The sequence below is a fragment of the Pteropus medius genome, unplaced genomic scaffold (genome assembly GCF_902729225.1).
Source record: "Pteropus medius unplaced genomic scaffold, Ma_sr-lr_union100, whole genome shotgun sequence".
Lineage (NCBI taxonomy): Eukaryota > Metazoa > Chordata > Mammalia > Chiroptera > Pteropodidae > Pteropus > Pteropus medius.
The window spans coordinates 5,216,353-5,240,726 of record NW_024354886.1 but is presented as its reverse complement, the minus strand read 5'-3'; the positions used below and the strand labels follow the sequence as shown (position 1 = coordinate 5,240,726).

General features: G+C 45.9%; 1 protein-coding gene across 4 annotated transcripts in view; it reads left to right on the top strand.

Annotated features, from left to right (window-relative positions):
- PACSIN1 (protein kinase C and casein kinase substrate in neurons 1) overlaps positions 1 to 24,374 on the top strand; it is a 78,395-nt gene that overhangs the window by 26,290 nt on the left and 27,731 nt on the right. The gene's annotated exons all lie outside the window — the stretch shown is intronic.

Below are 24,374 nucleotides of genomic sequence, written 5' to 3'. Positions count from 1 at the left end.
AACCTTAGGGCTTGGCCAGTATCAGCTTCAAGTCCCAACTGCCCCCCACCCCCACCTGCTCTGCACCCCACGTGCAGTGACACATGTGGCCGATTTTCTCTGGGCATAACCATAAATAACCCACATTGCCCTGGCTCTGGCACAGCAGGGTGCAGACATAATTGTCAATGATTTTGGAGGTTCTGTCCGTCACCTACCTGCCTTTCCATCACATGTCCAAATCACCACTCGCAAGCCACCCGCTCCAGGCAGCTTCTTTGTTACCCCAGGTGTGATCCTTGCCTCCTGCCCTGGGTTCTGTCAGTCTTGTGGTTTGGCTATTTATGTCTTGTCTGTTGCTGTGTAGACTGGAAGTGACTTCAGGGTAGGAATCTGTGCCTTCAGGGTAGGAATCTGATTTATCTGTCTTGGACCCTGCACCTGGCCAGGGTCTGGCACCAAGTAAATGTGGAAAAAGTGAATGAATGAACTTGAACTCTGGTGGCAACCTGAAAGAGGGGGATGAACCCCTTCTTGGGCTGTCCTTCCATCCCCCAGGACCAAAGTGCCACTGATACCGGACAACCCCATTTAGGCCCTTCCTAGACCTGGAATTGATAGGTAGCTATGGCATCTTGAGATTAACGCTTCAGTCTCGATGTCTCCAGGGGGTCTTTTTGGGCTCCTGGTTTGAGTGCCCTGGCCTAGCCCAGGCTTGGTGGAAGGCCCTGAGTGAAAGTCTGGTCTTCCTGGGTTGGCACTTTCTTCCTAGGGTGCTCAGCTCAGACCAGGGATCTCTCTGTCCCAGCCCTTGGGAAAGTCCCGGTTAGCGTCAGGGAGTCTTGGAAGCCCCAAACCAGGCTGCCCTCAGTCTCTGGGTTCCTCATAGTGAGTGCTGAGCAAATCTCATGACTCCATTGTGTGGAGGAGCAAACCCAGGCCAGAAGAGGATGCCATTAAGGGTTCTGGTGTCCGTGACAGACGTGGACATTCGCAGAGCTCTTTCCCAGTCCTTGTTGCTCCTTTGATAGCCATACTGATAAGACATCTGCAAGCTGTTCTTGTTCTCATCTTACAGAGGGGAAAACTGAGGCCCAGAAAAGGTCAGCAGCAGAACCAGGGGCAGCACTCAGTTCCTGGCTCTGAGTGCAGTGCTCTCTCCACTGCGCTTGAGGGAGCTGAGACAAGGCCCCAGACCCAGGTCAGAGTGTCTGGTTGTCCTAGAGCCCAGACGTTCCTCCTCTCTGGCTCTGTCCTGGCTCTTAGCAGTGGAGAGAGCAAGAAAGAGGTGCTTCAGGGGTAGAGGGAGATAGGTGGAGGGTGGTTTTGTTCTTGCAAGTGGTTGGCCCTGTTGGCCTTGAGGAAAGAGTGCAGTAGTAACAGTAAAAACTAACAGTACACAGCATTTGCCATGTGCCAGGTCTGTCCCAACTATTTTTAACTCATTCAGTCCTCACAGTAGCCCGATGAGGTAGGTACATTATTATCCCCATTTTACAAACAAGGAGGCTGAGGCACAGAGAAGTTATTTGTTCAAGATCACATAGTTTGAAAGTGGAGGAGCAAGGATTTGAACCTAAGCTCCAGAGTCCATGCTCTTAACCTATATTCCCTATTGCAAGATCAAGAGGGCTGTGGACCTAGCTGCTGGGGACATGCTGGTCTCTGTGGAGATACAGGCTTCAGGTACTTCATGGCTAAAGTCCCTGCATGGAAGGTAGTGTGTGCATGATTAAGTTTGACTGACAGTTGTGGATGCTCAGAATAATAACACCCATATCAATGGGTCTCACTGAGCAGGAGCGCAATCTTTGTGAGATGCACGTTTGAGTGTCACTCGCGTGCTCTGCATCCTTCAGTGGCTCCCATTGCCCCGAAGACAAAGTGTAGGCCCCCTGCCAGGGCTTTCTCTCCTTTCTCATCCTCCCTCTGCCTTCCAGCTGCTCGGAACTTTTCAGTTCCTCAACTAAGTCATTCTTCTGTCACCTGCAGTCCTTTGCACGGGCTGTTCTTCCTGCCTAGAACACTCTCCCTCTTTCTCCCTACACATTCCTCACCCACTGGGGTCACTGAGACTTCCCTTCCTCTGGGAAGTTTGGGCTTGGACTGGGAGCCTCCATCCTCATACTCTGCTCACCTCCCTTCACACAGTATCCTCGGGGGCTTTGGATTGTTGCCCCCCTGTGAAGTCCCTGGGGGCAAGGTCTGTGTCCTTGTTCCCAGCATCCCCAATACCTGGCACCCAGTAGTCATAGCTCATACTTGTAGAATGAGTGAGTGCATTTTGGTCCCGTCATTACTTTCTCTCCTCACCAGTCTCGGGACACACAGCATGTTTCTTCTCCCAGTAGATTAAGAAACTATTCATAAATGTGTTTGTAACCCCCCAGCAGGGGCTAGCTGGTGGTAGAAGCCCTTCAGTGGAGAAGTGAAACTGCTTGTGGGCCTGGCAGGACAGGGGAGCGCATTTGGGGTGGGGGAGCTCGCTGATTTGGGGGTAGTCCTGGGGAAGCAGGTGGGAGCAATGGAGGAGGAGTGGGGGTGCCAGGTGGATGGGGGCTGCTTGCTTTAGTTTTAGATTTTTCTTAAAGAAAAGCTTTTATTATTTTTTCCTCTTACCAAAGTGATACATGTTTGTTGTGGAAAATTTAGAATGTACTGGAAAGCCAAATAAAACCCATTAGCCAGCACCAGACCCGCCCACTGTGGGCACTTTGCAGCTGGTTTCCAGCCCAGTGGACTGGAGGCGGAAGGTGGGGACTGGAGACTGGTGGGGGCAGGTCAGGGTCCCAGGAAGTAGATGCAAGGATAAGTGTTCAAGCCTGGTCTGTGTTCGGCAGGAGAAGGAAGCAGGAAAGCCAGAGGGAGAAGCGGAGCTCTGGTGTAGACCTAACAGGACAAGACAACTCAGGGACCCATGGGGCGCTCTGGAGCTAGAGTGGCCCTTTAGAGCCGAATTTGCTTGGAAGGGTCAGGCCTTTAGACCTCAGCAGCCATCAGCACTGGGTATACCTTTGACAGACGGCTCTGCAGCAGCAGTAGCTCCTGAAAGGGCCGCCAGCCGCCGAGGGTCATGTGCCGACAGCACCGCCAACAGCTGGGGCAACCGATAGTGTTCAACCTCCAAAAGAGGACATACTTGTACTAAAAATTTCATTTGTTGTTTATCTGAAAATCAAATTTAACTAGATGTCTTCTATTTTTATTTGCTAAATCTGGCACCATGGACTGGGATGGGGAGGGGTAGAGAGTGGGGAGAGAGTGGAAGGATCCTAATTTTCTTTTTCTTGTGTTGGGGGAGGGATAAAAGACACACTTGTTTGAATTTGACAGTTAAAAAAAAATAACATGTCCATTTTTAGAAATTAATGAGGCATTTCAAATTTTGCATCTGTAACTGCTTCTGTGTATTGTCTAGAGTGTAGCTCCCTATTTGTGGATTTTGGTTCCCTCATGCTGCTCAGAAATAATAAAATGATATACTTATTTATTCAAGAGGGCAAATGGAGATTTGATGATTAAGGGTGGAGTCACTAGGGTTAATCCACTCGAGAAATAAAAGTCATCATCATAATAAAGCCCTTATGTGGCAGAGGGCGTGGGAGACTGGAACCCTCACATCAGACAGGGAGAGTAGGTCAGCTTTACCGTTTTGGCAATAGCGATTAAAGTTTTGACCCAGCAGTTCCTTGTCCAGGGATTTCTCCTGCAGGCACCCCTTTAGTAGGATGCAAAGAGACCTGGGTGGGGATGGTCAGTGCGGCCAAGCTAAATGTCCATTAGGAGGCCTATAACATAATTAGGACCTCTCCAGAAGATGTGATTTTAGGCAGCTGTTCCTTCTTTCATTTGGTCAGCGAATCTCGACAGAATGTCTTCTGTGTGCCAGGCACCATTTTAGGTGCTAGGGACATTGAGAAAAAAGAACAGGGCAGAGCTTAATACCTGGCTAGAAAGACAGAACGTATCAGCAAGTTAAAGCAAGTCACTTTACAGAACAAGGTGTTTAGTATGATCCCATTAAAAAATACACATATGTATTTCTATATTCATGTTGCATAAAAATGTCTAGAAGGCCACAGATCTGAAGGTTAGCAGAGCTTACCTCCGGGGGCAGGTAATTGGGAGGCTGAGTGCAGGCAAGATAGGGAGTGTTTGCTGTGTATTTCAGCACCCTGTGCTGTTTGTATTTTATACAACAAACATCATTCCTCATAAAAACAATTAAAATTACACTTGATGATACCTGAGATTTTTCTTAGCAATCTAAAAAAAATGAGCACTTAAATGGCATTTCCCCCATGACGGCATTTGAGTCAGATGCTGCCACTGGGTTTGAAGAGTTTTTATTTGTGATTGGTTTCTTGTTTCTCCTTTCTCCTCTTCTTGATCCTGGGGTGGACAAAACCTGCCAGGATGGGAAAGCGGGGAAGGTAAGTCTGGGTGTCAGGAGGGCTGCAGAAGGAGCATTGCAGAAGCCAAGTATCCATGAAAGTGGTGACTGAGCACCCACAGTGTGCATGACACTGGGGTGTCCTGTGGGGGGCACAAAGGAGGGAGGCAGGCCCTGGAGACAGTTCCAGGGAGCCCAAGGGGGTCTGAAGTCTACCGACACACACCAGACACTGTTCCGTTTATCCATATTTATTACCTCACTTGACCTTCTCAGTAACTTATGAGGTTACCCCCATTTTACAGATGTGGAAACTGAGGTTAAGTCACTTACCTGAGATCACACTGCAAGTAAGTGTCTGAGGCAGGATTCACACCCGTGCAGTCTGGATTCAGAGGCTGTGCTTTTAACTTCTGTGCCCCAGCACCTCTGGTTAGGGAGTGGAGATGATCGCTTCTCTTAGAGTACAGGCAGGTGTGCTCCCAGAGGCAGGGTGGTTGGTCATGGAAGGTCTTCTGCGGGAGGTAGACCTGGAAGGAAAGGATGGTAGATTTAGAGAGATGGAAGGTGCCTTCCAGGCAGAGTGACAGCAGGAACAAACATGCAGAAATTGGAATATGAGAGCTGGGCATAGGGGCTGGGGAGGGAATTAGCTCAGGAACACGAGGAAGTGAGAAATGAGGCTGGTGGAGCAAATGCCAGATATTTTAGATGACTGGACTCTTTGGACTTGCTGGGGCAGGTGGCCCAGGGCTCTCCCAGCTCCTCGCAAAGCCTGGCTGAGGCCTAGCGTCCCTCAGCCCAACCTGGGCCTTCCCCAGGGCCACACACTCTACCCCTGGCCTGCCTGGGTTCAACCTTAATCAAATGCCAGAGAAGATACAGCTGAAGTGGGGTAGGAGTATGAGCTGGGGATTGGGAGGCCCAGGGTGGGTCCTAGCCCTGATACTGACTCACAGAGGGACCTTGGGCCATTCAATGCCTTTCCTTGGACTTGGTTTCTTCTTCTGTCCTTTACTTTTAAACTTTTTATTGTGGAAAAATATAAGCCTTCCTAAAAGTAGAGGGAATTGTAGAATGAACAACCATGTACACATTAGTCAACTTCAACTGTTATCTACTTGTGGTCAGTCTTGTTTCATTTCTGCCCCCTACCCCCACCACATAATAATTCATACTAAATCCCAAGCATCATTTCATCGCAAATATATCAAGTTGTATCTCTAAAAGATAAAGATTTTCCCTACCAAATCACTACACCATTATTATTTTTTTAAATTTTAATTAGTTTCAAGTATACAGTGTATTGGTTATACATCTATATATTTTGTAAAAACGATCCCTCCCATTGCTCCTCCCTCCCCTGACCCTCCACCTAGCCAATGTATTCATTCTAACTGTATTCCCCATGCCGTGCTCCCCGTCCCCGTGTCCATACATCAGCTACCAATTTGTACTTCTTTAACCTTCACCCTGTTCTCCCAGCCCCCCAAACTCCCCTCTGTCCACCAAATTGTCCACTATATTTGTGAGTCTGTTTTTGATTAGTTTGTTCATTTTATTCCTTAGATTCCCCATATAAGTGAAATCATATAGTGTTTATCTTTCTCAGTCTGATTTAAATACCTTCTAGGTCCATCAGAGCAATATGTTTTTCCATCCCCTTCCTTTTAGTCTGTGTCTTTTAATCTGAAGTGAGTCTCTTATAGGCAACATGTAGGGGTCTTGTTTTCCTTTCCATTCATGCACTCTTGGTTGGAGCACTTAATTCTTTTCCATTTGAGGTACTTATTGATAGGAATATAGTTGTTACCTTTCTTTATTCCTGTTTTCGATACATGTTTCTTCCTTCTTAAAGAAGTCCCTCCAACATTTCCTGTAATTCTGGCTTGGTGGCGATAAATTCCTTCAGCTTATTTTTGTCTAGGAAGCTCTTTATCTGTCCTTCAGCTCTAAATGATAGCTTTGCTGGATAAATTATTCTTGGTTGTAGGTCCTGGGTCTCCACCCTGTTGAATATTTTTTGCCAAGCCCTTCTGTCTTGCATAGTTTCTTTTGAGAAATCTGCTGCCAGTCATATGGGTGTTCCCTTATAAGTAACTATCTGTTTTTCTCTTGCTGCTTTTAATATTCTTTCTTTGTATTTAACCTTTGGCATTTTAATTATGATGTGTCTTGATGTAGGTCTCTTTGGATCCCCGATTTTTGGAATTCTCTGAGCTTCCTGGGGTTTTATGTCCATTTCCTTCACCAGGTTAGGGAAGTTTTCCATCATTATTTCTTCAAATAGCTGTTCAACATCTTGATTTTCTTCAGGTACGCCGATCAAATGGATATTTGGACCCTTAACAGTGTCCCATATGCTCCTTAAATTATTTTTATAGTCTTGGCATCTTCTCTTTTGCCATTCTGATTGAGTGTCCTTGGCTTTCCCATCCTCTATATAGGTCATTTGATCCTTTTCTTTATTCACTCTGTTTATTCCTCTGTTTATTCCATTTAATATACCTCTCATCTCAGATAATGTGTTCTTCATTTCAGGCTGGTTCCCTTTTATAATTTCCATTTCCATTTTTTTGTTTTTTTTTATCTCTTTGTTGAAGTTCTCACTGAATTTATCTACACTTTCCAAAAGTTCATTGAGCATCAGTGGTTTGAACTCTGCATCTGTTAGATTACTTGACTCTATTATGTCTGGATCTCTGTTCTGTTCTCTCACACGGTTTCTGTTTCTTTGTCAAGATCCCAGGCGATTTTTCCTTGCTGCTGCTCCTTGTTTCCATCACAACGTCGATTTGGTCGCCAGAGGGATGAACAGAGCCTCTATCATCTACGCCATTTTGGTTCTTCTCCACACAACACCATTATTATACCTAAGAAGCAAGCGTTGCTTTATATCATCTAAAACATCCACTCCATATTCACATTCCCAGTTGTCACACATGGCTTTTTATTTTAACAGTTTTTTTGAGTCAATATCCAAATAAGGTCCCTGCATTGATTGGTCGATATGTCTTAGTCTCTTTTAATCCAGTTTCCCCTCCATTTTCTTCTTCCTTGGCAATTTATCTATTGGAGAAGCCAGGATGTTTGTCTTGTAGAATCTTCCAGGTCTGGATTTTGTTGATTATATCCTTGTGGTATAGTTTAATGTGTTACTCCGTCCCCTCTGTAAATTGGTAGTTAGATTTATCTGTCTCCTGACCTCTCCTTATGCAGTCATCAGTAAGTCCTTCTGGATCTACCAGAATCTGACCACTTCTCACTGCCTCCATTGCTGCCCTCCCTTCTAAGTGTCCACTGTCGCTCCCCTGGATTATTGCAGCAGCCTCTAGCTGGTCTCCTTGCCTCCTGTCTCGCCCAAGCAGCCAAAGAGATCCTTTTAAAACCTAACTCAGATCACTTCCCTCCTCTGCTCAAAACTTCAATGACTTCCTCTTACTCAGAATAAAACCCAAAGTCCTATAGGAAATCCTATAACAACTTAGAAGGCCCTGCATGATCTAGCTGCCCAATACCTCTGACCTCATTTCACCACTCCATCCTCACTGGGCTCCTGGCCATTTCTTGGACGTATCAGATATCCTCCTGCCTCAGGGCCTTTGCACTGTTGTTCCCTGTGCCTGGCCTTAGAGGTCTGCCTGATTCATGATATTCTCATCTCTCCTGTGTCACCTCTTCAAAGAGGTCTTCCCAGATACCTCATCTGCAATAGCCCCTGGTATTCTCCATCCCCTGGCCCTGCTTTATTTTCCCTCATAGCACTTATGTATCCCTGATGTTACAGTCTTGTTGATTTCTTGCGAGTCTCCCCTGCCTGCCTACGAGTTCCAGGAGAGACTCTGCCCATGGAGTAGACCTCCTCCTCCTCTTTGGTCCCTCCCTGCCAGCTCCTCTCCTTTCAGCGGTGTTTCCTGGAAAATACAACAACCTCATACTCGTGCATTTGCTTCATAGTTTACAAAATACTTTCTGTCACCAACACAGGGATTCCTGGGCAAGTGATTTATAGCAGGCGAGCTCACAGGAGAAGGGAGCCAGGGTGCCTGTTTGGGTGAGGAAGGAACTGGGGAAAGATGGCTTTCAGCTGAAGTCTAGTGCTAGCTCGATCCCACAGGGAGCCCTAGAGTGGGAGCAGCAGGTACTACGGAGTTGTCCTTCCTTGAGGCAAAGGGCCAGGCTTTTGTACCCCCTTATCATGCTGTTATTGGCTGCCTCCCTAGGGTCGACATAACCTCCCAGGCATCTCTAAGTGAGGCAGCTCCTGTAGAAGCCAGGGTCAATGCTCAGGGCAAGGGGGCAGCTGTGAGCCATTAGCGACCAGCACCAAGAGCAGCTGGGGAATGGGTGCCCCATCTGACAAAGGGACGCTAACAGCATGCCCTGCACTTCCATATTTGTTTTCTGATTTTAGCCCTGCCATAAACCTATGAAGAGAATATTTACTAAATATCATCATTCTTATTTGATAGATGAGGAAACTGAGGTTCTCAGGGGTGAAATGACTTGCCTGGTGTTGCTCAGCCAGGAAGAGGGAGACCTGGGATTGGAGCTCAGATTCTTACTTGGGATCCTCTGATTGGTTGATAAATCACTTTAGTGGCTACTGGTTCATAGTTTTACTCTCGTGCATTCATTCAACAAAGAGGTATTGAATGCTGTGTCCTCGCCTCCTGGAGCTTCCAGTCTGTGGATCTGCCTAGCATTTAGCTGTCTACTACCCTACTCGTCACTGCTGAGCCCAGACTCCATAATGACAACATGTTTGTTGAGCACTTACTATATGCTAGGCACTGTACGAGGCTCCTTGTGTTGATTTGTTCACTTCACCTTCACAGCACCCCATTTTCAGATGGGTAAACCGAATTTGCAGAGGGTTTAAGGCTTCCGGCCAGGGTCCCTAGGTGAGTATGTGATAGAGCTGGGATTCAAAGTTGTTCTGAACAGGGCTCTCCCTACTCCTGCCTCCCCTCCCCCAGTCCCACCCACAGCAGGATATCTGGTGTCACCTCTATCAGTAGCTCCATCGGTCAGCAGGCTGCCACCGTTGCCTGCTCCCCGGGTGTTGGGTGACTGGCTGCCATCTCACCTGCCCCACTTGGCCCTGTCCCAGGGCACCTCTGATGGGAGGCCTCCCTCACCCTACAGAGCCCAGACTCCTTGCCACTGCTCCCCTTCCAAAACTCTTTGTCACTGGTCTTAACTGTCTGAGTGGGCCCTTTTGCCACCCCCAGCTAGGCCTGGGCATTGGTAGCCCCTCCCCTCTCACACAAGCTGGCCTTGTAAGCTGCAAAGCTAGCTTGGCTCTGGTGCCCCTGAGCAGGGCGGGAGGCAAGGTGGCAAATCACAGCAGGCTTCCTTCCCACCTCACCACTCCCCAGCCAAGGCCAAGATGAGCCCCACAGGGAGAAAACAGACTTGGCCACCTGAGGGATGTAAGGGTAGGGAGGGTCCCACAGACTGCCTTGGTGATGGGGGTTTGTGAGGCAGGAGAATGGAGGTGGACATCACATTATGTGTCAAATTCCTGAGACCCCTGTTCCCACTAGGAGCTATTCTGAACCATCATCGCTCAGCTGAGCTGGGCAGTGGAGGCCTGGACTCTATTCCCAGCCTCAGGACTAGAAATTCACTCCAGGGACTACACTAGAGATGCCTGTGTCTCCATCTTGGCAGAACTCTGGGAATATTTGTGGAAATTTTGGACATGAAATAGCATGCAAAGTACATGCAAATAAGCCCATCTCCCTGTTGGCCTGGCCAGTGGAGCGGTTACTCTGCTCACAGCTTGGCCATGATGGCTGGCATGCTGTGGCCTGCAGGAAATCAGGTGTTCTCTCCACAGTGGCTGGAGGGCTGAGGGGCTGGAAGAGATGGAGAACGCTGAGAGCTGTGGCCAACCCACCTTTACTGCAAATTCTGATTTTTGTCATATTTTTCTCCTCACCAAGTAGTGATTTTTTTCTAATTTGATCATTTTGTTTGCATTAGCTGTATTTCTGTTAAGAAGAACTTTGCCTCTTTACCTATTTTGTTATTCAGAAATTTGCTACATATGGTAGAATAAAGGCTCCATTCTTTCCCTTTATCAGTTTTTAGAGAAATAAGTGTGTGCTCTAACAGCCTCCAAACGTGACCAGTGTTTTTCCCCCCCATTTTTAAATATAAAAGTGTATAAAATAGGTTATACATTTTAACAAATTAATAAAAAGCCAACACCCAAGTTGCCACCATCTAGGTCAAAAATAGAGAATTGCCACAACTCCAAAAGATGTCCTGAGACCCTTCCCATGACAAGGTCATCTCTTCTAGAGGGACCAACCATTTTAAATAGTTAGGGTTAATAGCCGCTTTGTTTTTGCTTTTATTACATAAGCATGCATCCAAAACCAAATAGTTCTCTGTCTCATTTTGAATTTTAATTCATGGAATTACTATTTTATGTCTGACTTTTTTTCATTTAACATTTTCTTTTTGCTGTGCATCTCGATTGTTCTTTGCAGCGCAGTCCTTTCATTTTTCGTCGTTGCCTAGTGTTCCAGAAGGTGAATATACCATAGTTTACTTATCTAGTCTGCTGTTTACGGACATCAGGGTTGTTTCTGACTTGTGGCTATTGTGAAACATGCTGCTCAGAACATTCTTAGACACGTCTCTGGGTAAACATAGGCATGCAGTTCTGCAGGGTATATACTTAGGAGTGGAACTTTAGATGATGCTAAACTGTTTTCTAAGGTTGTACCAGTTCACACATTCACAAGCATTGTGTGCAGGACCCCGGTGCTCTGCATACTTGCAGATATTTGGTTATTAGCAGACTTTGGATTTTTAAAAAATTTTTATTATCAGTATGGATTTTTATAAATTTGATGAGTTTCAGTCCTCATTGTTTTCAGTGATGCTCAAATTGTTCCATCTTTGGCCAGTGGGAGCCTCTTCAAGTTGACTCTGCTACCCTTTTTATACAAGCACACTGGTCTCTGAAGTGTGCTTGCTTTCTGGAATGATGTTCTAGGCTTCTCAGAGTTGCAGTCAGCCATTTATCTAAGGAGCTGTGGATCCTTTTATAGACATTATTTAAATGTATTTTAAAATTTGGTGGCTTTTAGCACATTTACAGAGTTGTATAACCCTTGACCACTGTCTAATTCCAGAACATTTCCATCACTCCAAAAACTCCATGCCCATTAGCAGTTACTCCTCAATTCCCTCTCCCTCAAGCTCCTGGCAACCACTAATCTACTTTCTGTTGCTATAAATTTGCCTATTCTGGACATTTCATATAAATGGAATCATAAAAATTTTTCATGTCTGGCTTCTTTCACCTAACATAACGTTTTTAGGTTCGTCCATGTTGTAGTATGTAACAGTACTTCATTCCTTTTTATGACTGAATAATTCTTGTATGGATAAATGCATTTTGTTTATCCATTTGTCCATTGAGGGACATTTAAGTTATTTCCACTTTTTGGTTATTATGAATAATGCTTCCATGAACATTTATGTACAAGCTTTTGTGTGGACATAAAAGTTTTTGTGTTTTCATTTCTCTTGGATATATACCTATGAGTAAAATTGTTGGGTCAGATTTAACTCTACATTTAACTTTTTCAGGAACTGTCAAACTGTTTTCCAGGCTCCATCAGTTTACATTCCTACCAGCAATGTAGGAAAGTTCCAGTTTCTCCTCATGCTCACCAGCACCTGTTATTGTCCATCTTTTTGATCATGACTATCCCAGTGGGTATGAGCTGACATCTTATTTTGAGTCTGATTTGCATTTCTCTAATGACTAATGATGTACATATTGGCCATTTGTATCTTCTTTGGAAAAATGTCTTTTCATATCCTTTGCCCATTGTTATTTTTATTTATTTATTTATTTATTTATTTTTATTTTTTATTTTGGGTATTATATATATTTTTAAAATTAATTAATTTTTTTATGGCGACATTGGTTAACTAAATCCAATAAGTTTCAGCTGCACACTTTCACAGTAAGGCATATATATATTTACACTATATGTTCACCTCCCATAGTTAGATTTCTTTCTGTCACCGCATATTTGACCCCTTTTACCCTATCTACCTCCTCGCTCCTCCCCCACCCCCTACCCTCTGGTAACCACTAGTCTATAGTCCACGTCCATGAGTCTCTGTTTGTTTGTCCTGTTCATTTGTTGCTTTTAGGTTTATATCCCACATGTAAACCTTTGCCCATTTTTAAACAGTGTAATTTATCTTTTTATTGTTGAGTTTTTTTAGATTCTAGATGTCAGACCTTTATCAGATATATGATTTGCAAATATTTTTTCTCATTTCTGTGGGATATCTTTTCTCTGTGGATCCATTTAATGGGGGAATTGTCGTTAGAGACTCAGTCTGAGTTTTAGAGGAATTAGGCTTTTTGAATTCTAGAAACTAACCTAAAGACTCACCCATAGACTCAGAAGCTCTAGGCAGTAGGGTGTCATCTTACAGTGGCACTGAGGGGCAGATGAGAGCTGGCCTGCCCAGGGGTACCCAGCTGCTATGTGGCTGTGGGGCACCAGAAGCGGGTCCCCGATTTAGTTTGCCATTGCTTCTTTTGGGGTCCTCACCCTAGCCCAACGTACATCCTCCAAACCTCCAAACTCAACGGTTCCCTTTACCTCAGTGTCCTCACTTTGCTTTGCTTCTCTCAGCCTCTCTTCCTTCAAGGAGAAGCCTTCTTCGGCTGTCCCAGCCTGGAGGGTTTGTCCTCCTGGGATGAACTCCTGTGGTCCCAGGAGGTAGGAGCTTACACTTGGATGCACTGTCAGTGGTCAAATTTGGGGAAAACTAGGTTCACCCAGGGTAAAGAATTTTCTTTAAGTAGGACTCATCAGTGCCTTTAACCTGCTATTGTGTATAATAAATGTAAAGAAATTTAATTGCCAAAACCGAGGAGCAACCAAGACGTCCTGTAATAGGTAAGTGGATAAATTGTGGGGTGTATCCAGACAGTGGAATATTAATCAACACTCAAAAGAAATGAGCCATCAAACCACGAAAGACAAGGAGGAAACTTAAAGACATCTTGCTAAGTGAAAGAAGCCAGTCTGAAAAGAGTACATACTGTATGATTCCAACTATATAACATTCTGGAAAAGGCAAAACAATAAAAAGATCCCGATTGCCAGGTGTTTGGGGGAGAAAGAGGAAGAGAGCGTTTGAAGGAGGGAAGCGGGAAACCAATAGGTGGCATACAAGAGATTTTTAAGGCAGTGAAACTATTCTGAACGATACTATAGTGGTGGGTACCTGTCACTATACATTTGTCTAAATCCATAGAATGTATGACGCTAAGAGCGAACCCTAATGTAAAATTTGGACTTTGGGTGATAATGATATATCCATGGCGGTTCATCGATTGTAACAAATGTACTACTGCTGTGGGATGCTTATGGTAGGTGAGGCTTGGGAAGTGGGGGGATGTGGGAATCCTTTATATTTTCTGCTCAGTTTTGCTGTGAACCCAAAACTGTTCTAAAAAAAATAGTCTGCTAATTAAAAAAAAAAAATAACATCAGGGAATGATAAGTATTGCAAAGAAAAAATAAAACAGGGTTAAGGGGCTAAGGAGTAACAGGGGTGGGTGGGCTCGCTGTTTTTTGGTGGGGCTGGGTTCAGGGACATTGTCAGAGAGCTAAACAAGGTGAGGAGATGAGCCCTGTGGACATCATGGGAAGGTATCCCAGCTCTGGAAGCAGCAAATGCAAAGGCCCAGAGGCAGGAAAGAACCTGATGTGTGTGAGGGATGCACAAAGGACAAAGTGGCTGGAGAGGCGTGTGGTGGCCGAGTGGCTGGAGGTGAGGGCAAGCCACAGTTTGGGCTTCCATGTCCCGCCTGTAGGCTGTGCAACCCTGAGGATCTTGTTCTCGGGGGAGACGGTGAGTCACTGGAGGGTTTCAGCTGGGATGTGACATGTCAAGATTTTATTTGTGTTTAAAAAAGATGACCGTCTCTGACAAACAGTAGGTGGCAAAGGTAGAAGCCAGGAACTTCTTAGTAGACTGTACAGTCCTCCAGTTGAGAGATGGTGGTGGTGTGGACCCAGATGGCTACAGCAGAGGGCGGAGAGGTGGCTGGATTCCGGGTGTATTGAAGAGAGAGTCAACGGGATGTGGGCTGAGGGAGTGAGAGGAGTCTAGGTTTTCGTTTGAGCATTCATTTGGGGGAACAGTGGTGTCATTTTCTGCATGGAGAAAACCAGGATTGGAGCAGGCTCTGAAGCAATCAGAAGTCCTGTTTGGGACGTGTCAACCTCTTTAACTTCCAGATCGGGTATTGAGGAAGTGATTGGATTTTTGTGGCAGCGTTGGGGCTAGAAATATAAGAGTGGGTTTTTTTTAAGCCCCAGGCCTAGATGAGATCACTTCGAGAGCAGGTGTAGATGGGGAAGAGGCCCCAGGCCTGACCTCTGGGCATGCTGGTGCATAGAGGTTAGGGCAAGTAGAGACAGAGGCGGGGGTGTGGTGTCAGAGAGGCTGAAGGGTCATGTATGTCAGGGCCTACAGGGTCACAGCGGAGCAGCATTAGAAGGATTAGAGGAGGCTGGAGGCTTTGGCACTGTGAGGGTCAATGGAGACTAGTGAGGGCAGAGCCTGATTGGAGGGCTTTCAGGAGGGGGTGGAGACAAGGCATCTGGACAGCCTTCCCAGAAGTGTCCTCCACCAGCCAAGGGAGTAGGCCCATGGGGCAGAGTGCATTCTCAGCGGAGCCTTTATTATTATTTTTTTCAATGAGAGAAACAACATCATGTTTCTCTCTTGAGGGGGAAAGATTCTGTATGGAGGAAAACTGATCATGGGGAGATGAGGGAGAACTGTTGGATGCAGCGATGCAATTGGAGAGCCCAGGGCAGGGCCTAGTGCCCAGTGGGAGAGGTCCAAGCCCAGGGGTGGGGTGCAAGGGCGTGGGGCTGCGAGTGTGGGGCAGTCTCTGTAATCTGCTCCCATTTTCTCAGAAAAAGCAGCACAGTAGTCAGCTGAGAGCGAGGAAGGAGGTGTTGTGAAACACTGAGCATCGCAGTTCTCACAGCTGCTGTGAGAAGCAGGTGCCATCACCGCTGCTTTGCAGGGGAGAAAATGAGTCCAAGAGTCACCTGTCAGGAAGGGACAGGACCAGGATTTGAACAGGATCTGGCAGATCCCGAGGGCACTCCTCTGAGTGGTCATGCTGGAGTGTGGGTATCCGGATGAGTCTATACCTGCTCTCCAGCCTCCCAGCCTAGTGCAGCCCTTCACCTGCAGGGTTGGCAGCAGGGCCCAGACAGGGGAGGTGGCCAAGCCTGGGAATTCATTTATCAACTGGTCTCCATGTGCTCCCATCCTAACGGGAGACCATGATGACTTTTTGGGTCCTTGATACCAACACCCATTTGGACCCTATGTCTAATTGTCCTTGAAATGCCTGGGTATTCCTCTTTTTCCAGTGATGGTTACCCAAAGAAATGGCTGTGTAAGGCTCTCGGGAGGGACTGGTAGAGTCATTACCATGTGTACTTGTTCTGGGGTCACAAGGCCCTCACTCCTGGGCACCTGGTCTCTCCTTCAGTCGGTTGGACCTGCAACCTTGTTCAGGTCTGGAAACTGGGCAGGGGATCATGACTCTTTATTGAGCTGCAGCCCTCAGTCCCTGATCACCAGGCCTTGGGTTTCTTTTGATTATTTGGGATAGCCAGTATCCTTGTTGGCTGCCCCTCTGGCTTGCCCCTGGGGAAGTGGGTTCTCTTAACCATTTCTGTAGCTCTGCGGGTCAGGCCTTCTCAGCTGCTGCTCTGACCTTGCCAATGGTTGTGATAACTGCACCCACCTTACTTTTGCCGTGTAAGTGCTGCCACCTGGCCTCTTATTTTGGGGACCCTATCTATCATCTCCACTGCTGTCAGGGTGCCCAGTTCTGTAACAGCAGCTTCTACTCTCAGGTCTTGAAAGGACACTCACCTCTGAGCTTGTCATACTGCTGACGCCCCTCACCAGCTTTCCTATGTCTCTGGAAAAGGAAAGACAGACGACTGGTGGGTCCTCTGGCCTGACGTGGCATTTTCACCCGACCGTGCCCACTCTCTGCGCCTTTTGATTCCTTCTCACACAGGCTGACCCGGCAACCCTGGCATTTCTACTTCTTGTGCTGTAGGCGTCGCTTTCTCTCAGCAATGTTAATACCGTCTTTCAGGGTCCTTGCCAGAGTGTTAATTCTTGAACTGTGGGGTAGACGCTCTCTTACCCAACTTCATAGGCCTCACTCCTTGATCCAGCCTCTCAGATCTCATCCTGCATGCTCTCCTAGTTTCTGCCAGCGCATGATGGCTCCTGCAGTGGAGCTGAGGTGTGACTCATCCTACTTATTGGTCTGGTGGCCAAGAGAAGAGAGGAGAGATCTGAGGGAGGATCCATCAGCATTGTCTTCAAGCATGCCCTAAGGGGTCACTTACAAGTCCCACTCTTTCTCAAGCTGTGCCTGACCTTGCTGCCACAGGCACTTGGTGGGCTGAAAATTCAACCTTCTCTGATGTTCTGCTCCACTCACAATTAAGCCCTGGGCCTGCTCCTTAGCTTTTCCCTCCCCTCCAGCTGCAGGAGAGAATTTATATGCAGCTGAGGAGGCCCTTGGCTTTCACACTTGGCCTTAAATTAGTGATTAATCACCCTCAGCCCTTCATTTTCTTTCTGCAGTGCATGAGAGCCTCAGCAACAGCTCCGTGGGCTTTTAAATTAATCACTACTCCCCCAACCTCTCAAACTGTGGAGACATTGCCCCTGCAGTGCACTCCCTTCCACTTTCCACCCAGGAAAGTGTTAGCTTCATCATTGCTGCTTGCAGTCTCAGTCCTCCAGCTGCAGCCACGGTCCTCACTGTCAACCATTGGTGGTGGCGGGGTGCGGGGGCTACTCCCAGAGCCGTTCCTCACACCAACTGGCTAGGTTGGGTTCCTGGGGAAACAGATTCTGAAGGGAAGATTGGTGTACAGAGGGTCATTTGGTCAAGCTCTCTGGAACCCTTGCAAGAGGTGAGGGAAGCAGGACCGGGCAGATAGAGGGGAGATTGAACACAGGACTCACTTGATCCCATGGGGAGCGCTGAGATTGGGCTGGTGCTTCAGAGGTGTCCTGAATTAAAGGCTAGGGATCCAGGCTTGTGTGAACTAGTTATTAGATGTGAGCTGCCCTCTGAAAGGGGCTGTAAGGTGGTAGGCAATTCTTGGCGAGGTACTCAGAAGTGTCAGCAGTAAATACTCCCCACAGCTGGGGAAAAGAGTACCTCTGTCCTGAAGTAGGACTTTTGGGCAGTGCCACACATAGCACAGCACACAGTTTATTTAGTCTTACAATGATTGATGGACATTTGGGTTGTTTGGGGCTATTACGAATATCCCTGTTGTGAGCATTCATGTACAGGGCTTTGATGGCCATGTGTACTCCTTACTGTTGGGTATATACCCAAGAGTGGGTCTAACGTGTACATGTGCTGAACTTAGCAGATATTGCCGAATAGTTTTCCAAAGTGACCATATCATTTTACACGTGCAGGAGCAGTGTTTCAGTATTCTGGATGCTCTGCATCATTACCAACACTTGATATTGTCCCGATATTTATCTTAGCCATTCTGGTGGTCTGGACATCAATGAATCTTGTGTGCAATCAGAATGGGGAACCACTGCTCCCTGGTAGGTGGGTGGATATGAGATTTGGGGGGCCCTGGGACCACCCCTACCTAACTGTACCTGATATACATTTCCAAGAGTCTTCTTTAAAACCAAATCCTGGCAGATACATTAAAGTGTTATTAGTAACACCCTCATGTGATTTGGTTTTTCCAACTCTTTTCAGCCTGAGATTCCAGCTCTGAAGGGTTGTGGGGAGGAAACAGGTACTTTTTGCTACCTGTAAGCCCAGGCAGGCTTACGTGGTGTCTCATAAGGACACTGAGAAGCAGCCATGGTGACTCACCCTGTCCAGGGCTTCATAATTTTCAACATGCTTTCTCATCTTAGTTCCTTTGGGCCTTACAACAGCCCTAAAAGGCAGCTCCATTTGACAGAAGAGGAAATTCAGGCCAATTACTTGTGCAAAGTACTACAGCAAGTTAGTGGCAAAGTGAGCTGTAAACACGGCAGTGGATTCCAACTCTAGGGCCCCAAATTTGCTTCTTAGTTTTATTGACCTGTGCCTTCTCCCTTCCTTTAGAGGACTGCTCAGGGCCAGCTTCTTGGGGGGTTTAACCCTCTCTGCCCAGTTCCTCCTTACCCCCCTCCCTTGTTTCATGGTACAGCCCTGCCTCTTGCCCATTGATGTCCTCTTAGAAGCAGGTAATTTCCTGGGTTCTCTGGGGCTAAGCGCTAGTTAGACCAGACTTTCTCCAACCTTGATGTGCTCAGGGATTTCTTAGGGACTTTGCTAAAAGATTCTGAATCAGGAGGTCTGGTGAGCCTATGATTTGCATTTCCCGCAAACTGCCAGGTGATGCCAGTGCTGCTGGTCCACACTTAGTGGCGAGGAGTTAGACCACTCTCCAACCATGGGCTGTATAGGCAGGTCTTAATGCTGTGCTTGGTATCTGCCATGGAGCTCAGGCAAACAGTGGTTAATTATCGTCTGGCATAACTCTGACATGGGTGTTCGTTACTATAAATTCTCCAGTTTTCCCATTATGAGACATCCCATTCAAGTCATATGGCTCAGTTCAAAACTCCTTACTCTTTTTTTTTCAAATACCCTTACTTTTAATACCTCTCTCAGGAGCACTTCTGTTCTCTCCCTCTTCCTGTTCTCTTTCCTCCTCTATCAACACTTCTAATTCCCACCCTCTGCTCCCCCATAAATGGGCAGAGTCTCAGCTAGGCATTAGGCAGAAAGCTGGCTGAGTAAACTTATTTCTACTAAAGTGTGAATGACTCATATCTCTTCCCCTAACTCTTTCAGTGATTATTTAGATGTGAAAAAGAAGGTGCTTTTGGTTGTTGGAAAAGTCGACAGTGAGACAAAGAATAAAAAATATTCAAAAAATTCTTTCCCGTACCTCCTAACATTTCCCAAACCTAGATTGATGATTGAAATCATATGAGGGAACTTAAAACAAAAACAAAACAAAACAGAGATAGTAGAGTTTTACTCCAGATCAACAGAATCAGAATCTCCGGGGTGGGGAACCAGGAATGTGCATTTTTTTATAAGGAAGGTGTTCGTTGCATATCTAAGTTTGGAAATTACTTTCCAAACTTAATTATACCAGGATGCTAGTTGTGACTCCAACCCCTCTGTTTCTAAAGGAGAGAGAATTACTCAGAGAGTCCCTCGGTCTCACCCTGGAAACTGTACAGTGGGAAGAAACGAGACACAGATGAGATGTTAAGGGCTAGCTCCTGTCAGAACTCAACTGTTTACAGGCCATTTGTTCTCAGCGAGGATGAGCCTCTGTTCTATCATCTCTGCAATGAGGACGAAGCCAGCTTCCCAAAGCCTCCGGCTGTAGCTGGAGAGTGGAGAGGCAGCAGGTTATGCGGTTGCTGGAGATTATGCCGTGGGACAAAGGGCAGCCTGTGATGGTGGGGGGAAGGGGCTAAAGCATGTTATGGGGGCTCAGCACCTGTGCTGAAGCCTTGATCACAATGGCTCATGGGGAATAATTGCTGTGGTAATTATGAAGATTGCACAGGCAAATGGATCCCAGTTTACATTCTGTTCTCCTGCAAAGGTCATCTATAATTGTCTGACTTCCTCCCCATGGAGGGTAGGAGGCTGGGGTGGCAGCCTGGCAGGGGGTTTCTGGGTTGCAGGCCTGAGCTGAGGGAGTTTAGGAACTGGGCCCTCTCAGGGTGATCTCTGCCAGCCTGAGTGGGGAGATAGGCGGGTGAGTGCTCAGCACAGAGGCTGCTCTGCCTCCTCTTCCAGGGTGTCGCCTCTGATTCCCCAGTGCACTGCCAGCTGGAAATGGAACACACAGTGCTCGCTGACCCAGCAAGTGGTGACTACTGGTCAAAGCAGTGACCTGTCCTACCCAGCAGTCTATCTGGAAGCCTCAGCCCCAGACCCCCCTCAGTCTGACATTCTGTAGATCCTCATGCTGTCACTTCCTCTCTGGTTGTCTTTCCTTACAAAATGAAGGAGTTGGGCCAGACACAGATTCCAAAAATCCAGCTTTTGGTACCCAAGTTTCATGGAATATTTGTGTCAGACAGAATAGAGTTTGAATCTGGAGTCAGACAGAATAGAGTTTGAATCTGATTCATTCTTGCTGTGTGATAGTGAGCCACTGACTTCACCTCTCTGATCCCGTTTCTTCTTAAAAAATAGAGATAATGGTATACATATCTTGGGGTTGCTATTGGGATTAAAGGAGATAATAAGGATGGAATATATAGCTGGCATTATTGAGTACCTTCTCTGTGTCAGGCAAGGTTCCAGGGACTTCTCCTGTCCTAATTCATGCAATCCTCCTAGCTGCCCTGTGAGGTAAGTGCTGCTGAGATCCCCAGTTTAAAGGCAAGGAAACAGCAGTGGGGAGCATGGACAGACGAGCTTCCAACAGACGTCAGCTGTTACTGTTCCTTTTTCTGTCCTCCTGGGGAAGCTTCTCCAGCAGGCTTTCCCATTTGCTCCATGTGTGCTCACCTCTGCACCTCTGCTTGAGCTCTTCCTCCTCTGAGCTCCCCTTCCTCTCTGGCTTTCTAAGGCTGTGCCCCAGTCCTGTCCCCAGGCCGCCCTCCTCAGCAGCCAGACCTGTCTGATTCCATGGCACAGATAGCCTGCCCCACACTGTCCAGCATTCTGTTACCATCTGACTCTGTCCTCTCTCGAGTCAACCCATGCTCCCCTTGGGCTGAACTCATACCTAGTTCTTATTCATTTCCTTGGATGCACCTGGCACAGCACTGAGCGGGCATGGAAAGTGATGGGGAACCTGTGTGAGAAGTCCCAGGGCTAGAATGTTGCAGTCACTCCAGGCCCAGCATAAACCCCACTGAATACCATCAAGGGCCGTGCCTGTACTAGTAAGTGGGAATACTGAGACCAATATGAGATGATCCAAGACTAAGAAGATTGCTATGCAGGATAGTGGTTCTCAGCCTGGGGTGCCCTTGTGAACCACCCGGGAAGCTTTGAGTTACTGATGCCTGGGCCTCACCACAGAAATTCTAGAGTACAGCCTAGACTTGAGGAGTTTTAAAAGTGTCCTAGGTAAGAAAATTGGATATCCACATGCAAAAAAATAAAAATAAATAAAAAATAAATAAAGTTGGACCATTACCTTACACTGTGCTCAAAAATTAACTCAAAGCGGATCAAAGACCTAAATGTAAGAACAAAAACTATAAAACTCTTAGAGGAAAACATAGTGGGAATCTTCACGGCATTGGATTTGGCCATGATTTCTTGGATATGACACCAAACGTATAGGCAAACACAAACAAATAAAAAATTGGATTTCATCAAAATTTAAAACTTTTGTGCATCAAAGGACACTATCAAAAGAGTGAAGAGAGTGGGAGAAAATATTTGCAAATCATATATCTGATAAGGGATTAATATTCAGAATATATAAAGAACTCCTCAAACAAAAACAGTAAAAAATCAAACAAGCCAGTTAAAAAGTGAGCAAAGAATTTGAATAGATATTTCTCCAAAGAGATACACAGATGGCTAATAGGCACATGAAAAGATGTTCAACATCATTAATCATTAGAGAAATGCAAATTAAAACTACAATGAGATAATGGGTTTCAAACTCATTAGGATAGTCATTATCAAAAAGAAAGAAAACCAACCCAGAAAATAACAAATGTTAGTGAGGATGCGGAGAACTTGGAACTCTTCTGTGTTGCTAATGGGAATGTAAAATGGTACAAGCACTTTGGAAAACAGTTTGGTGAGTCATCAAAATGTTAAACATAGAACGTGATCCAAAATTCCACTTCTAGGTATCTACCCCCAAAAGTTGAAAACAGAGTTTCAAACAGATACTGGAATACCAATGTTCATAGCAGCACTGTTCACAATAGCCAAAAGGACAACCCAAATGTCCATTGGTGGATGAATGGATGAACTTTAAAAACATTATGGTAAGTGAAAGAAGCCAGACACAAAAAGGCAAATATTGTGTGATTCCACTCAATATAAAGTGCCTAGAGTAGGAAAATTCATAGACACAGAAGATATAAAATGGTGGTTGCCAAGGGCTGGGGGGAGGAGAAATGGGGAGTTACTGTTTTATGGGTACAGAATTTCAGTTTGGGATGATGAAAAAGTTCTAGAGATGGATGCTGGTGATGGTTTCATAACATTGTGAATATACTTAATGCCACTGAACTGTACACTTAAAAATGGTTAAAATGGTAACTTTCATGTATAATTTAACACAATTTTTAAAAAAAAGTGTACCAGGTGATTCTCATGTGCCTCTGGGTTGAGAAGCACTCTAAGACAGGTCAGAGGATTAGCATGAATAAAAAAACTCTTAAGTATTACAGGTGCTGTGATAGACATGGGTGTGATGTGAAGGAATGGGCACATCTGTGTAGAAAGGTCAGGGGTCAGGGGAGAGTTTTTCCCCTATGAAACGGGCTACCGTGATGAATAGGTCAGTTCAGAGACACACTGTTTGGTTTTAAGTGCCACCTAGCTCAGCGAGTTTGTGCAGTAACCTGGGCATGTTACTACTCTGTACCTCAGTTTCCTCATCTATAAAATGGAGATAATGCTAATGCTTGCCTTATAGGGAAGCTCTGAGGTTAAACAAGCTAATCCATGTTAAACACTTAGGACAGTGTCTGCTCAGTAAATGTTATCGTAATATGAATATATCATAATTTATTTACCAGTTTCCCCAAATATGGACATTTGATTTTCTCCCTTTTCTGGTGTTTATTAATTCCAAAGAACATTTCTGTGTTTGTTTTCTTGAGCACAAATGTAAGATTTTCTCACAAGTGAATGCCAAGAGGTGGAATTGTAGGTGTGGGCATGGTCAACTTTACGAGACGTGGCCACAATTTTCTCAGTGTTGGGAAGAGTATTGGGGTCTTTCTTGAAAGAATCATTTCAATATGATTTAAATATGTGAACCCTGTGTTCAGATGTGTGAGCCCTGCTAACCTATGAAAGATTGTAGCAGTTGAGATGCCGATGACAGAAAAACCAACTCAAAATAGCTTAAAGTATTGTTTCTCAAATTTTGCTGTGCATATAGATTACATATGACCTGCTAAATGCAAACTGCATCAGTAGGTCTCAGAGTGTCGGGGGGGCATGAATTCTCCATTTCTAACAGGCTTCTGGATAATGCTAATGTTGATGGTCCACCAACCACACTTTCAGTAGCAATGCTCTCAAACTTGGCTGCATATGGAAACACCTTGGGGAACTTGTAAAAAAAAATACTGATTTGTAGGTCTTACACTCAGAGATTCTGACTTAATTGGCAATGGCAAGTTTTTAAGACCTCCTAGGTATACTAATGGGCAGCAAAGTTTGGGAATTTCTTACTTAAACGGAAAGGAAGACTCATTATGTCAGTCACCAGGGTCTCCTGGGGACAATTCCAGCACTGGTTAGTTCTGTGACTCAACCACCTCTAGGAACCAGCTCTTTTTATCCTTAGTGGGTAGGTTTGGCCCTCAAGCTAGCTTGCCTGTGGTCACAGGATAGCTGCCACGGCTCCAGATAACACGTGCAGACTCCACAATGTCCAGGAAGATAGGGACTATTTCTTTCCAAGTCTCTTATCATCAACAAGGAAACTTTTCATGGAAGCCCTTTCCCTCTGGTCTAACTGTTCAGGGGAACAGGATTGTCACTAATGACTAAGACCAATGGTTCTCAGAGTGGGGTCACTTGACCAGGAGCCTTGACCACTCAATAGAAATACAAATTCTCAAGCCCTACCACAGACCTACTGAATCAGGAACTTTGGGGGTGAGGCCCGATAATCTGTGTTTTAACAAGTCCTTTGGATGATTCTGTTACACGTTCAAGTTTGAG